The sequence below is a fragment of the Culex pipiens genome, chromosome 2 (genome assembly GCF_016801865.2).
Source record: "Culex pipiens pallens isolate TS chromosome 2, TS_CPP_V2, whole genome shotgun sequence".
Lineage (NCBI taxonomy): Eukaryota > Metazoa > Arthropoda > Insecta > Diptera > Culicidae > Culex > Culex pipiens.
Window position 1 is genome coordinate 19,091,568 of NC_068938.1, and position 16,637 is coordinate 19,108,204.

Consider the following 16,637-nt stretch of genomic DNA (forward strand, 5'->3'; position numbering starts at 1 on the left):
ACTTCAAATGTCATACTAAGGAAAGGAGAACTATGGGATAAAATTTGAGAAATAGTTGGAATGTATTTTACAATTATTATTCAATTTTGAATTGAACAAAATAAAGCATCAAATACTATTTTTTTAGTTTAATTTAAATATAATTTTCGAACCATATTTTCAAACTTCTAAAAAACTTTCAGTCCACTTTTTTATGTTTACAACGGGCTTCGATCTCAAAATTCAACAATTAACAATTTTTCAAACAATATTTGATCCACGAAATGCAGTGAAAATAAGAACCCTTAAATTCTAAGATAATTTGGTTTGGTGATATGACTTGTTTTATTTAAGTTTGTATTTTTGTGAGTATATGACTAACATTCCCTATATACTTCACATGATGTCGTTCAAATCTGTACCGTTTTTATGGTACTATACGCAATTTTTTTCCTTTTTTTTTTTTTTTGGAATATTGAAACTTCAAAATATTTAAAGCTTGTATGACAATAAAACGATTTGAGAGAAATATGAATTCAGAAAAAATGGAAACGAGGCAAATCGCTAGTGCTAGTGATTTTTTGCGATTTCACGGAAGCCGTGTTATCCGTGAAATTTTCCATTGGCCGTGAAATCTGGTCAATACCGTAAAATGCCGCAAAATAAAATAAAAAATGCCCCTCGGTGTTTGAAATATGATTTTTAATTGAAACAAACCACAAGACGCGCATTTTGGAAGCAGTTGTACAAAAAAATTAAAGATATTGGATGGTTAATGTAAACGTCATTTTTTAAGATATTGATCATGAAATATTTCTATCGAAATGCTGATTTCAACATGTAAATATACAGTGAAATGACCTTTGATTGTAACATGCCAACATAATGTGAAATATAATGAAAGAAAACTCAAAACAATTTTAGCTATTTTATTTTTAACTCCTGTTAAATTTAGTAAAATAACAATGAACAAATTGCACTATATAATGTGAGAAAATTTCAAAACGATTCAAATATTTTAGGTAGAAATGAGGCTTTTATTCAATTTTAAAATATAATACATCATGTTGATAAAAATTGGAGTATTTATAAATGATTTATTTTTTTGTTATTCTCAATAATCAATAAATGAAGCTTTGCCTAAACTTATTCAAAATAATCAATTCTACAATTAATTCTACTTTTGGTGAATTAAGAATGGTTTTCGTTTGGAGAGACTTCAGCAAATTATTCGATATTTAAATTTAAAAGTCTTTCAGATGAAAACTGTACAAAATTGAGCTCATAAAAAAATGCAATGAATTTTGTGTCAGGATGTAATATTTTGTTTTTTGAACAACTGTTAATTCTCGAAGTAACTTTCTTCTAAACAATATTGCTATAATAACATATTTTTTCATTTATTTCATTTCGATTTTCGAGTACCGTGAAATTGTCGTAAAATTCCAATTTTTTGTCTTGGCATACCGCGAAATTTAAATGTTTGAGCCGTGAAAAATCACGAGCCCTACAAATCACTGTAGCTAAAACTTGTAAACAAACTTTTTAAATGGTCAATCTATTTTACTATTGAAACATCCCAAAATTAGTAAACATAAAAATTATTTTTTTTTGCTTTGAGGCTTCGAAATTTAACGCCGTGACTTAAAAAGTTTTGCAAAAGAAAAACTTTTTTGGGTACTGTACATAACATTTAACTAATATTCAAAATATGTCCAAGCTTTCTCAAATCTACTTAAACGCAGGAAAATATATTTTAAATTGTATTCAGGTGATTTCATTGCAAAAATTGAAGTAAAGAAAATTTTTATGTTCAATTTTAAAATTAACAGCTTTTTTTAATTTTCAGAGAATAAGTCTATTACAAATATATTTTCCTATAAAATTTCTTTGTTATTTTCTTAATAAGAATTGCAACCAATTGAAAACAATTTGATATATTTTTTTTATTGGCGTCGATTTAAATTTTGACTATGTCAAACGAATATTGTGATATGTTTTAGGGATCAAAAAAGCACCTTCTAGGCCACAGAAAATTTTAGGGAACAAAAATGTATTTTCATGCTTCATTTTAAAAAAGACCCCGCGACTGTTTTTTAATGAGAAAATTTAGCTTAATTGCTTGACACATCGAAAAGTTTTTTTTTTTTTTGTTGCTTCATTATTTTTTTTAAATATCTTTATCTCAGGAATGAGAAACCAATATTAAATGTTTCTTATGCAAATTTACAGGAAATTTATTGTTAGTTTTTCTTAGGCAAAATAGATAGTAGTTCTTATATTTTTGAAAAAAATATTTTCAGAAATTGTCAGTATTTTTTTAAATTAAAAGTGTATGATTTTTTATTAAATTGAACAACTAAACTATTTAAAACGGTACTGTTTTTTTTTTTCGATTGCAAATTTGATTTCAAAACGAACACTTTTGCCCGTTTTGCTCAATGGCTCAAATAATAAAATTTGGAAAATATTTTCAACGGCCTTTTAATCAATATTTAAAAAAAACACACAGATATCAAAGTGTTGAAAAGTTTTTCCGAGACATCATTTGAATAATTATCAAGAGCGAATTATAATATGACAGTTAGTTAGCATTTTTTTTTTCGTTTTTGATGTAAAAAATTGAAGTTTCTTGAGGGTTTTCGGCTTTTGTAGCGTCAGAAAATTCGAATCATGACTTTCTGTTTAAACGATTATTTTTTTGCAACTTATGAACACAATAATACAAAAAATCATAGAAATAATTGCAGAAATCACGAAAATCAAATCTCTTTTTTTATTCAAAGAAATACGTACATCAAAAATGAATATTCCGGCTGTAAAATGTGAACGATGCGAACAGTTTGCAATTTGAAGGTTTCAAGTTCGATTCTCATGCTGTAAACATTTGGCTGATTTTGTTTTTGCACTTAACTCATTAAGTGATCGAGTCGATTCCATTGCCATTCCGCCACTATGCACCCTCACTCCATTCATTTGTCCAAACTGGCTTTCGTTGCACCTTTCCGATTTTCGAAAGAAAACAAAAACTGCATGGACGAACCTCACCTCACAGCCTAAAAATAAAGCAAAACTCGTTTATTCGCGTGTTGCTCGGGTTTTCCACCAAGTCGACAACAAACTGAGTTGAACGCGTTCACCAATCAAAAGCACCATACCACACAACTCCCCGATAGCCGTGATCGTCTAGTGGTTAGGACCCTACGTTGTGGCCGTAGTAACCCAGGTTCGAATCCTGGTCACGGCAATGGTGTACACACCGTTGTCACGGACGGGGAGTGGATTTTTTTTTGCTTGCTACTCGTTGCCTTCGCAGAAGGTGACTAACGTAGCAGCTTGATGTTAAGTTAGTAAGAATTTTCACCTCAAGCCGGAATATTACGTCAGCATTTCGCTTTCATACAACTGAACGCTGACATTTGGAAGCGGGTCCGTTCGTAGAATACGCCACCGCGTATTCAGAAGTTGAGCAGAAGTTTGACAACCGAATCGATCAACGGAATTTCGCAACGTGGTGTAATCCATTGTGAAAAGTTGCTGCTCATTTCTTATCAGACATTTGGTCGTCGTTTGTGGTTGACTATTTGAACGAGTCGTTACAACGGTTACAACAGAGATCTTTGAAAAATATTTGCAACAGGTAAATGAAAGCCAAATCTGATGCTATTGACAAAATTAGTCGAAGAAGGCATAGATTGTTAGGAAAAATGTTGATGTCTTTAACAAAGTTGCATTGATGTTCATGTCCAACAACTTTCTAGAAGAGAAATCAAATTTCCAAAATTATTCCTGAAAGGTAAGATTTACTTAAACACACTAATCATGAACCATCCTTGAACCAACTTTCAACCAAGTCAAAAGATGTCCCTTTCCTTTTTGCATCAACTCTTCCTAAGACATTAAGGCTAAAAAATTTAGCACTTTTTCGAAAATGAAATTTCCACTTAATTTTGCGATCTGAACCACTTTGAAAAAGTTTGGAACGGAAGTAAACAAAAAAACATTTCGTTTCAAGAATTCCAAACCCAAACTAAAATTCGTGTCCTAGTACCACTGTGCCCTAAAAGTGGTCCTCAAAAATCCTCGACCCTGCTGTGCACCGCTTGGTTGTGTACGTTCCGACTGAAAGTGATCAACGACTCGGCAGTGAGAAAATATTTCGACTTTGTCGCCAGAGTGATTGTTCCTAGAGAAGCGAAAATCATCCTGCGGCAGCTTTCGGGCCCCCTGCTGGCCACAGACTTGACAAGTCGCAGTCAAGCCAGCGATTAAGACGACTCTGCGACAAGACGCGACCGTCGTGTAGACTTGAACGACGACGACCACGATGATGATGGGATGTTTGTATGAATGAATATTCATTTGAAGAAATTACGCATTCCACACTTACGGCGGTGGTTTCGCGAATCACTCGTGGCCAGAAAGTCGCGGTTTGGCCAACGGAGGAGTGGATGGGGGAGGGATCAGACAGTGTGTTACTAGGGGGTCTCTCTCTACGGTCAGTTCGTCGTAGTCATGCTTTCTTGACAATTTTGACAATTTGGTTATTATCAGATTGGATTGAAAGAAAAACTTGTGACAAATTCTTATCAAAGTTTCATCAAATTTTATCCTGAAATTCACTTGTGCCAAGATACCACTATCGCAACAATTTGCCCGACGACGGCAGACACTCGGCCTACACTCGCTTCGTTTCGCAGATCTTCTTCCAACTTTCACTGGCGGAGGGTTCTTGCCTGGACATTTTGCGAGCTCAGGTCGTTGGATGTATCAGTTTGTCGTTCCAAGTTTTGTGTTGTTTTTGTGTGTGACCGAGAGCGCGCGCGTCTTGTTTGTGCGGTGATTTAGTCGTTAGGTTGATTGATATTATTAGTTTGTTACTCTGATGCAGACAGATTTTGTTTTTCTTGTTTTTTTTCTGCGCCGAGAGCGTCTTCTAGGTTACTTGACAAAGTGGAGATTTCTCTCTTTTTCTGTTGGCAAGATTTAGATATGTTTTTTATGCTTCAGACTAAATGTTTTTTTGAACTCCACCAAAACACAAATTTTCGTTAACATGAAAAAAAAACATATTTTTTTTCTTGATTTGTTTTAATTTCTTTCAATTTTTTCCTGCATTTATTCTGTTTCTGTAGATTTAATTTATGTAATAATTGTTTTCCTTGAATGTATTGTATTTTATCTTTTTTGTCTTTTTTGTCTTTTTTGTCTTTTTTGTCTTTTTTGTCTTTTTTGTCTTTTTTGTCTTTTTTTGTCTTTTTTGTCTTTTTTGTCTTTTTGGTCTTTTTGGTCTTTTTTGTCTTTTTTGTCTTTTTTGTCTTTTTTGTCTTTTTTGTCTTTTTTGTCTTTTTTGTCTTTTTTGTCTTTTTTGTCTTTTTTGTCTTTTTTGTCTTTTTGTCTTTTTTGTCTTTTTTGTCTTTTTTGTCTTTTTTGTCTTTTTTGTCTTTTTTGTCTTTTTTGTCTTTTTTGTCTTTTTTGTCTTTTTTGTCTTTTTTGTCTTTTTTGTCTTTTTTGTCTTTTTTGTCTTTTTTGTCTTTTTTGTCTTTTTTGTCTTTTTTGTCTTTTTTGTCTTTTTTGTCTTTTTTGTCTTTTTTGTCTTTTTTGTCTTTTTTGTCTTTTTTGTCTTTTTTGTCTTTTTTGTCTTTTTTGTCTTTTTTGTCTTTTTTGTCTTTTTTGTCTTTTTTGTCTTTTTTGTCTTTTTTGTCTTTTTTGTCTTTTTTGTCTTTTTTGTCTTTTTTGTCTTTTTTGTCTTTTTTGTCTTTTTTGTCTTTTTTGTCTTTTTTGTCTTTTTTGTCTTTTTTGTCTTTTTTGTCTTTTTTGTCTTTTTTGTCTTTTTTGTCTTTTTTGTCTTTTTTGTCTTTTTTGTCTTTTTTGTCTTTTTTGTCTTTTTTGTCTTTTTTGTCTTTTTTGTCTTTTTGTCTTTTTTGTCTTTTTTGTCTTTTTTGTCTTTTTTGTCTTTTTTGTCTTTTTTGTCTTTTTTGTCTTTTTTGTCTTTTTTGTCTTTTTTGTCTTTTTTGTCTTTTTTGTCTTTTTTGTCTTTTTTGTCTTTTTTGTCTTTTTTGTCTTTTTTGTCTTTTTTTGTCTTTTTTGTCTTTTTTGTCTTTTTTGTCTTTTTTGTCTTTTTTTGTCTTTTTTGTCTTTTTTGTCTTTTTTGTCTTTTTTGTCTTTTTTGTCTTTTTTGTCTTTTTTGTCTTTTTTGTCTTTTTTGTCTTTTTTGTCTTTTTTGTCTTTTTTGTCTTTTTTGTCTTTTTTGTCTTTTTTGTCTTTTTTGTCTTTTTTGTCTTTTTTGTCTTTTTTGTCTTTTTTGTCTTTTTTGTCTTTTTTGTCTTTTTTGTCTTTTTTGTCTTTTTTGTCTTTTTTGTCTTTTTTGTCTTTTTTGTCTTTTTGTTTTTTTTTGTCTCTTTTGTCTTTTTTGTCTTTTTTTGTCTTTTTTGTCTTTTTTGTCTTTTTGTCTTTTTGTCTTTTTTGTCTTTTTTGTCTTTTTTGTCTTTTTTGTCTTTTTTGTCTTTTTTGTCTTTTTTGTCTTTTTTGTCTTTTTTGTCTTTTTTGTCTTTTTTGTCTTTTTTGTCTTTTTGTCTTTTTTGTCTTTTTTGTCTTTTTTGTCTTTTTTGTCTTTTTTGTCTTTTTGTCTTTTTTGTCTTTTTTGTCTTTTTTGTCTTTTTTGTCTTTTTTGTCTTTTTTGTCTTTTTTGTCTTTTTTTGTCTTTTTTGTCTTTTTTGTCTTTTTTGTCTTTTTTGTCTTTTTTGTCTTTTTTGTCTTTTTTGTCTTTTTTGTCTTTTTTGTCTTTTTTGTCTTTTTTGTCTTTTTTGTCTTTTTTGTCTTTTTTGTCTTTTTTGTCTTTTTTGTCTTTTTTGTCTTTTTTGTCTTTTTGTCTTTTTTGTCTTTTTTGTCTTTTTTGTCTTTTTTTGTCTTTTTTGTCTTTTTTGTCTTTTTTGTCTTTTTTGTCTTTTTTGTCTTTTTTGTCTTTTTTGTCTTTTTTGTCTTTTTTGTCTTTTTTGTCTTTTTTGTCTTTTTTGTCTTTTTTGTCTTTTTTGTCTTTTTTGTCTTTTTTGTCTTTTTTGTCTTTTTTGTCTTTTTTGTCTTTTTTGTCTTTTTTGTCTTTTTTGTCTTTTTTGTCTTTTTTGTCTTTTTTGTCTTTTTTGTCTTTTTTGTCTTTTTTGTCTCTTTTGTCTTTTTTGTCTTTTTTGTCTTTTTTGTCTTTTTTGTCTTTTTTGTCTTTTTTGTCTTTTTTGTCTTTTTTGTCTTTTTTGTCTTTTTGTCTTTTTTGTCTTTTTTGTCTTTTTTGTCTTTTTTGTCTTTTTTGTCTTTTTTGTCTTTTTTGTCTTTTTTGTCTTTTTTGTCTTTTTTTGTCTTTTTTGTCTTTTTTGTCTTTTTGTCTTTTTTGTCTTTTTTGTCTTTTTTGTCTTTTTGTCTTTTTTGTCTTTTTTGTCTTTTTTGTCTTTTTTGTCTTTTTTGTCTTTTTTGTCTTTTTTGTCTTTTTTGTCTTTTTTGTCTTTTTTGTCTTTTTTGTCTTTTTTGTCTTTTTTGTCTTTTTTTGTCTTTTTTGTCTTTTTTGACTTTTTTCCATTTTTACTTTTCCGCTTCAAAAAAAATCTATTTATTCTGTATGTTTTTGTAGTTTTTATTATTTTACTAGTTTTTTCGCCCTAAAGTAAAAAAGAAAAACATGAAAAGACATTTTGAAGCATCGAGAAAATGTGTATAAACCTACTTCAGCATTCTCGCACTAAATCCCACCGGAGCAGCACGCCACTTTATCCAACAGCAAAATCACGCAAAACTTTCACAGCTCCTAAATCTGGAGGTGCCATAAACCCTCCAAGATAAAATTCTTTCCGTCATTCGGTCGTCGTCCTCGTCCCCTGGCGGTTGTTCTGTCCAAAAGAGGCTAACTTTGTAACAGCACTACTTCTACTACTTTTTCCCCCTTTTTTGTTGTGTACAAAACCTGAATCCTTTTGGGTTGGGGACACATCCTGACAGTGCTGCCAGAAGCTCTCCCAACTGCAATCGATTTCACTTCTCCTTTCTGCGCTATGGTCGCACTTGCCCCCGTAAGCGCGCGTCAACCCAAGTGTAAACACACTTGAACTTGACGGCAATGTCTCCACAGAGGAAGGGGGAAGGAAGGGGAAAAGTGTGGGCGATTTTTTCCAAGCAAAGGAAAGATAAAAAGGAGGAAATTACTGCCGCATATACTTCCTTCCAGATTCGCTTCACTTTGGATGATTTTTTTCTGCTTCTTATTCTATCTTTAAAGGAGGAAAAGTGGGTTTATACCAAGAGAAGTAGCGGAGGGCTAAACTTTGCTTTTCAACGTTGTCGTTGAAGTCTTTGTGTGAGGAAGCTTTTTCCATCAAGATCAATTTAGAGTGCACGGTTAAAAATTACAGAGAGTTCCTAAGCAGATACAATGAAATAATTTTGAAAAACAAACAATTGTTGCATCATTGTGTTTTTTTTTTATTCAATGTTTATTATTCCTTTCGTTTTTTCTTCGAGTTGTTCTACTTTATTTCTTTCAATAAAGTCAATCACGTTGTTTTTTTTTCTTTTTATCATCGTAGCTGTTTTTATTTTATTTTTCTATTTTATTGTTTTTTCAAAATTCTCTTTTTTCCTTTAATTTACTCTCTCGTTTTTTCTACTTATTATATTTTTCTTTTTCTACAAATATTAAGCTTTTTCTTGCTTTTTAATTATTTCTATTGTTCTTTGCTATATTCAGCTTTCATATCTCTTTTTCCCATTTTCTTTCATTCCTTCGTTTTTCCCTCTTTTTTCTCTATTCTTACCTTAGTTTTTCCCAAAATTTTCTCTTTTCTCTTTTTTTTTACTTTTTTCTCTTTTTTTTACTTTTTTCTCTTTATCTCTTTTTTATCTTTTTTTATCTTTATAAATTATCTTTTTTATTTTTATAAAACTTTTTCCTCTCCTCTGTTCTCTGTCCTTTGTTCTCTGTTCTCTGTTTTCTGTTCTCTGTTCTCTGTTCTCTGTTCTCTGTTCTCTGTTCTCTGTTCTCTGTTCTCTGTTCTCTGTTCTCTGTTCTCTGTTCTCTGTTCTTTGTTATCTATTCTCTGTTCTCTGTTCTCTGTTCTCTGTTCTCTGTTCTCTGCTCTCTGCTCTCTGTTCTCTGTTGTTTTTTTCCTTTACTCCTTTACTTCTATTCTCTCTTTTCTCACATTTCTTTCTTTTCTCTCTTTTTTCTCTTTTCTCTTTATTACAATTTTCTCTCTTTTGCAATTTTCTCTCTATAACAAATTGTCTTTTTTTTTAAGTTTTCTCTCTATAAAAAATTGTGTCTTTTTTAAGTTTTCTCTCTTTTACAATTTTCTCTGTGTCACAACTTTCTCTCTTTTTCAATTTTCTGTCTTTTTCAATGTTCTCTCTTTGACAATTTTCTCTATTTTACAATTTCTCTCTATCACACTTTTTTTTACAAATTTTTCTCTTTTACAGTTTTCCCCCATCTTTTTTTTTTTCTTTTTCTGTTTGATTTTACTTTCCCACCTCTTACTTTTTTTCTCTTTTTTTTAAATGTGCAAAGGATCCATAAACAACAAAATAATATAATCTCAAAATTCAACCCTGATAAAAAATAAGTAAGGCCGTTGCAAGTATTTTTCAAAGTTTATGTGGCCCCCCCTTCAAAATCGGTTCGAAAAATCAGGGGGCAAAACAATTTTTTTTTTTCAAAAAACTTCTGAATTTTAAGGAAATATAAGTCTAACCAACTGAAAACAATAAGAAATGCATTTTTCTGTGTTTAAAATCATATTTAGCATGTCTGGGATCAATCAAAAATATTTTAAATTTTTGTGGAATTCCAATGTACAATACTTGGATATTTTACAACTAATGATTGCAAAACAACAGGGCAGGTGTAAAATGCACTTTAAAACACTTTTTTCATTCAAATGTTGAGACCATGGAGACCACATCATTAAAGTTTTGGTACAGTAACAAATTCACAGAATATCAATGAATTTTGAAATATTTATATTTTTTGTTTGTAAAGTTTTTTTTTCCGATCAGTGGTCTCCTTTGAAAAAAATAATTAAAAAACCGATTGATTAAAAATGCAAAATGGAACGTTAGACAATATATTGTAAATAGTTTAATATGAATTTAAAAGTTTCTTCATCTTCATATTTTTTTAAGGAAATTGTTCCTTAATTTTTTGAAAAAAAAATCGATTTTAAATCTGAAAGCACATTACAAAATTTTTGATATTTTTTTTTCAATAGTCACCACAATACCTGACAATTTTTTGTTAGCGATTTTCGACAATGGTTTTGTCTTTCTTTTATTTGTGCTCTTCTTTCTCAATTCATCTGCACAAATCTTCTTGTAGCTCAGTATATTTAATTCTTAAAAAAAAATACTGAAAAATTTGTTGAAAATTTGCCAGAGTGTGTAACTTCATCCCCCCGTTTTCGCGACACAACCTACGAAAAATCACGATAACGTTTAATTTTTTTATTTTATTTATCTTTGGCACCACTCTCCCGTCGATCCGGGGAGTTCCGTGCTGCGTCAGATTGTGTCGTCCTGATGGCGCGCGCGAGCGACCTGACGTGATCCCTTCCGTCGTCGGCGAGTCCTTGTCAACTTCACTCAACCAGTTGAACTGACAAGAAATGCAAAAAGCTAAAAAACGAAGAAAAGGGGGGGCAAGTTCCTTTTTAGCACCTGTCTCCGAGGACATCGCCGGAGATGAATCTTTCAATTTTCGCGCGAATTTCGCCGGTGAACTTTATTTACACACCTGAGAGGAGCTAGAAAAGCGTCGTCCTAGTCCTCGGAGGGGGTAGCGGGGGAGTTTTGTGAGGTGTGCAAAGTTCATTAGAGGGATAACAAGAGCCAAGGGGTTTGATTGCGTGAGATTGGTTGGTCTTCGCGTTGTTGCCAAGGGGAAGAGCAAATTATCGACTGTCTTCGGGGGAATCGGGTTCATGGAGTATTAGGTGGAGCTGGAGGGGAGGGCGATTTCGTTTTTGCATTCCAAAGGCGAAGGTTTTGCTATCGTTACTGGAATAGGAAATTCGCCGCGCAAATTGGATAATGAGATGTAATTTAATCTAGTGGGTTGTTTGTTGTTTCGATTGGCAGATCGGCAGCGGATGAAAAATAAAGGAAATGTTTGAAATGAATGAGGTTTATTGCTGGTTCTTTAAAGATTTTTTTTTCTAATATAAAGTTAGACTTGAGTGAGGACAATAATTGACTCATATTTACTCTAGGCTCTATGCAAATGAGCAATTCTCTACGAAATCTTTTTTTTAATTTCAATTTGTTTTTTTTTTTAAATGCGGCTGAAACTTTTTTGGTGCTTTCGGTTTGCCCAAAGAAGCCATTTTGCATCATTAGTTTGTCCATATAATTTTCCATACAAATTTGGCAGCTGTCCATACAAAAATAATATGTAAAAATTCAAAAATCTGTATCTTTTGAAGGAATTTTTGATCGATTTGGTATCTTCGGCAAAGTTGTAGGTATGGATATGGACTACACTGAAAAAAATGATACACGGTAAAAAAATTTTTGGTGATTTTTTATTTCACTTTTGTCACTAAAACTTGATTTGCAAAAAAACACTATTTTTTTATATATATATAAATGTTTCAGAGGACATTAAATGCCAACTTTTCAGAAATTTCCAGAATAGGCAAAAAATCTTTGACCGAGTTATGGTTTTTTTAATCAATACATTTTTTTTCAAAAATTCGAAATATTGGTCACAAAAATTTTTCAATTTCATTTTTCGATGTAAAATTGAATTTGCAATCAAAAAGTACTTCAGTGAAATTTTGATAAAGTGCACCGTTTTCAAGTTATAGCCATTTTTATGTATTTTTTTTCAAAAAAGTCTTAGTTATTGATTTTTTAAAAATAGTGCCCATGTTTCTCAATTTTGAATCAAGACTAGCATATTAAAAGGGCGTAATATTGCATGTTTGACCCTTTTTAAATGTTAGTCTTGATTATTTTTTTCGAAAAGATCGGAAAATTTCTCGAATTTTTCATATTTTAACATGTAAATCGGACCATTAGTTGCTGAGAAATCGACATAGAAAATTGTGGGTTGTTTGGGTGAGACTTAGAAAACATCAATTTTCCTGTTTCTAAACCTTTGCATGGCAATATCTCAGCAACTTAGGGTCGTATCAACAAAGTTCAAAATGGCAAAATATAGAGAATTTTCTCAGCTTTCAAAAATATTTTTTTCAAAGGTGGGCAAACATTGGCACTATTTTTAAAAAATCAATAACTGCGACTATTTTGAAAAAAGTTACATAAAAATGGCTATAACTTGAAAACGGTGCACTTTATCAAAATTTCACTGAAGTACTTTTTGATTGCAAATTCAATTTTAAATCGAAAAATTAAATTGAAAAAATTTTGCGACCAATATTTCGATTTTTTGAAAAAAAATTGTATTGATTCAAAAAATCATAACTCGGTCAAAGATTTTTTGCCCATTCTGAAAATTTCTTAAAAGTTGGCATTTAATGTCCTCTAAAACATATCAAAAAATAGAAAAAAAATAAAAATTGTTTTTTTTTTGCAAATCAAGTTTTAGTGACAAAAAGTGAAATTAAAAATCACCAAATTTTTTTTTACCGTGTATCAGTGTTGCAAATGAGTGATAGAAAAGCTATCAATTGATTATCTCTGCACCAAAAAACTCCGAGAGTATAGGGGCCGTCACTATAGCTTGTGAGATCTCTTCACGTGATCACGTGACTCCCAGCGATGGCATTCTCTCTCTATCACTCCTCCCCTTTTCCTCGACTACGCTCTCTCACCGCTGAGTCTCTCAATCTCTCCGAAAACTGCAATGAGAGAACGCGAGATGGTGATTTGGAGCCGACCACGCATGACGTCCCGTTAAACTGCGTTTGCGAAATTGGTTTTGTGGCGGCTTTTATGGTTAAACGCTGTTGCGGTAGGATGATCGTGGAAGCGGGAATGAGAGAGAAAAGGAAAATGTCAATCGCGAGTGTGTAAACACGAAAAGGTGTTCGGCTTTGTTCGGCGCTGAGAGTTTCACTAAGGAGAGAAGAGCAGTTGTATTTGAGGCATGAATATTCAGGCGGGATAATTGTAGTTGCTGAGAGCTGATATTTTGATATTTTAACAACCCTGCCGTGTATCATTTTTTTTCAGTGTAGTCCATAGCCATACCTACAACTTTGCCGAAGACACCAAATCGATCAAAAAATTCCTTCAAAAGATACAGATTTTTGAATTTTTACTAGAGCGTCCAATTTCCCGTCCCGGAAAAAAAAATTCCCGGGATTTCCCGAAAAAAAATAATTCCCGTTTCCCGGGAAATTTGTAAATTTCCCGGGAATTCCCGAAATTCAAGCGGAAGTATACATTTTCTAAAATTTTTGGAACTATTTTTTGAAAATGCTCTGAAAAAATAATAAATGAGCAAACTCAACATGATTTTGTTCAATTAAATGTATTGTTTGGTTTATATATAATTAATCAGATTATCAGAAATTATGATATCAGAATTATTTCTGATAATATTAATTTTTGAAGCAACTGGGAACAGATCTTGCTTAATGAGTTTTAAATTATTACAATTAGGTAAGCTTTTAACAGATTGATGTTATTTCATCAAAACAATATTAACTCCTTACCCCCAAATTAAAATTGAGATTTTTTTACGTTTTTGTTTACCATGTTCAAATGAGATAAAAATCGAATTTGTGCAAAAAGAATTAATTCAATTGGTTGAATACCTAGTACTAAAGAAATTACAATTTGAAGTAAAAGCATTATGGAGCACTGGTGCAACTACAGGTGTTAGAGGGTTAAATGTGAAAAAATAGAAGACTTTTTGTGGAATGATGTTTATTTATCGTATGATTTAAATCATGTTTTTTTGTTTAGTTTAGTAGTTTAGAACAACTGCGACCATAGAGTTGATCTATTGCGGTAAATTTAAATCATGTTGCATAATAATACGAAAAAAAATCGTTGAAAAATTACTTTCTATTGTTCGTTTTAAAAAAAAATGCAAAAATATATTCAAAGCTTGCTCCAAATATTTGAAAACATTGGGTTGTTTGGAGTAAAGCCAACACTAAAAAGCTTTACCACTTGTTCAAGAGCTGAAACAAGTATTTTTCATGAAAAATATAATTTCTGGATGTTTTTTTTTCTCATTTCAATAAACTGGTCACAGAGGCAAGTTTAAAATTTCTCATCAAAAAATACCAAAATACATTTTCTTGTAGTTGAATGATTTTTACATGCAGTCAAGCTGTTAATTGATCTTCACACTTATTTAAACCATTATTGTTGATGTCCTATACAATTTTGTTGCATAATATTAATTAAAACCAAGATCATAACAATTTTCAATAAATCTAAAATATCCCGGGAATTCCCGGGATTTCCCGGGAAATTGGCTGAAAATTTCCCGTTTCCCGGGAAATTCGTAACCCTGGGAAATTGGACGCTCTAATTTTTACATATCATTTTTGTATGGACAGCTGCCACATTTGTATGGAAAATTATATGGACAAACTAATGATGCAAAATGGCTCCTTTGGGCATACCGAAGGCACCAAAAAAGTTTCAGCCGGATAAAAAAATACAAAAAAAAAATCGATTGACCGAAATCTCAGAGAATTGCTCAGAAACTATTAGAACTTTAGGTTTTCTTTCATAGTCATTCAAAATAAGATGGTTCATTTCGATTCGTCTCGGTAAAAATCTAAAACCCGGAAGAAAGAACACCCTTTAAATATTTCCAGCTGGCCAAAGCACCGCAAAACCCGGTGGAAATTCGATTCTTCTACCACTCCTGAGTAGACTCACCGTGGCGTAAGGAAAAATGGCGATATAAAGATTAAACTTTCTGCTCGCTTTCTCTTTGTTTATGACCGTGATATGCAGTTGCTGCTTCCCAAGAGCCGGTGCCATCCTGTTGCTCCTTCGAGGTTCCGCAGGTCTAACGGGCCGCTTTGTATGCGGATTATCGTGGATAACCCATTGCCATCATCGTCACCATCATCATAATCGTAATATTCCAAACGATGATGATGGCTGGGAGGTTTTTCTTCCGACGCGATGTCCTGTCTATCTACGACGACGACGACTGGGAAGGAATGCATCCCGAGTCCCCGACCTGACACTGCCAGAGGCCATCCCCGGAACGACAGGTCAAAAGGATTCTTTCCCCATTCTTTCTGACACGTCGCCGTCGTCGTCGGTCATACGAGAGTTGCTTTCCGGAGTTATCCTTTTGAACTCGTTGTGGCCTGTGGCCACACACAAAGTGATGTGGGAAGGAAATTCATTCCACAGATTCATTGACCTCCTATTGTGTGATCCTTGGGCCGTAAAAAATACGGTAATGGGCTGTACAATGGCCGGAATGGCTTTATATTGCTTATCTTACGGAAAGAGGGAAGGATTTTGCTGGGTTTAGACTTTCGTAACGGAGAACTTGTAAAAGTCGAAAAGTCTCCAAGTCGAGTCGCGATCGCTCAATTCTTCCAAGCCAATTGCAATCCCGAACTACTCCAAAACAAGAACCATCTGGGCGAAACGAAAATTGAGTCCCTCTACAATCGACTTGCTCTGCGCCGGTCTTTGGCTTGTTGAACTCCACAGTGAACTTTTTGTTTGCCGTCCTCTGTTTTCTAAGGTACGGCCAATGATAGTGCAGCTGCCGCAATGAAGCCAATTGCACGGAGTATATTGCTGTGGGTATGTGTGTCCTTTGGCCACAAGTTTTACCCAACACCGCAATGGTCCCCGAAGGGCAGCACATTCCGGCGACCTTCTTCAAATAGCTATGACCACAGATAAGTGGATTTAAAACTCTTTCTGGCGATTTTATTTGAAAAATCAAAAGCGATAACCCTGAAGAAGTCTTAGTGTAAGCCGAAACGTCGGAGACAACTTTCTACTTTAAAAATTCCAACAATTCTTCCTCCAAGTCTCTATTCCTCAACCATTTCAAGAACGTAACAAACCAAACTTGGTGGAAAAAGTATCACGGAAAATATTGAAAGGAACAGCACACTTTTCCGGCCAACCCTCCCTTTTCTACCCCGAAACCGTTTCGTTAGTGAAGCTCGAATAAAGTGGCTATTTTTATTCCCGTGCGTCCATAACATAACCCCAAAAAGGGCAACCAGCAGAGTAGTGAGGTGAAAGTTTTACAAGTTTTTCAAACACGGCACACACACACTTACGAAAGGCATGAACACCACCAATTCAGGAAAAGGAAAAAAAAAAGCTCCAAGATAAAGCAAAGTGCCAGGTATAGATTAGCGGAGTAATTGCCAAAGTTTTACAACAAGCTTTTCACGTTCGGAAGGGGAAGCGAAAAAAAGACACACGACGACCGATTAATTTCCACTTCTAAGGCAGAACCGAACCGAACCGAACCGGGTTAGCCCCGTGATTGCCCCTGAGGTTTGGCACTTTAAAAGGTGAAGATTTATGGAACTCTGCCCGGTAAATCTACAACTTTTGCAAGTGAGGCCTGAACCGAAAGCAGGCTCTAGAGACGAGAGAAGGCAGTTCATTTGTGGGTTTTGATAATGAATTCGAATGGGGTTGATTAGAAAAATAAATCTTTCTTGCGGAATTGAGAGCTAAAAGTTGAAGATAATTGAGCTTTT

General features: G+C 32.8%; 1 protein-coding gene and 1 non-coding gene across 5 annotated transcripts in view; one reads left to right on the forward strand and one right to left on the reverse strand.

Moving 5' to 3' along the window:
- LOC120432429 (TGF-beta receptor type-1) overlaps positions 1–16,637 on the reverse strand; it is a 132,882-nt gene that overhangs the window by 77,649 nt on the left and 38,596 nt on the right. The window lies entirely within an intron of this gene.
- Positions 3,155–3,226, forward strand: Trnah-gug (transfer RNA histidin (anticodon GUG)). The gene has a single exon. It is a non-coding gene; the product is annotated as a tRNA-His (tRNA).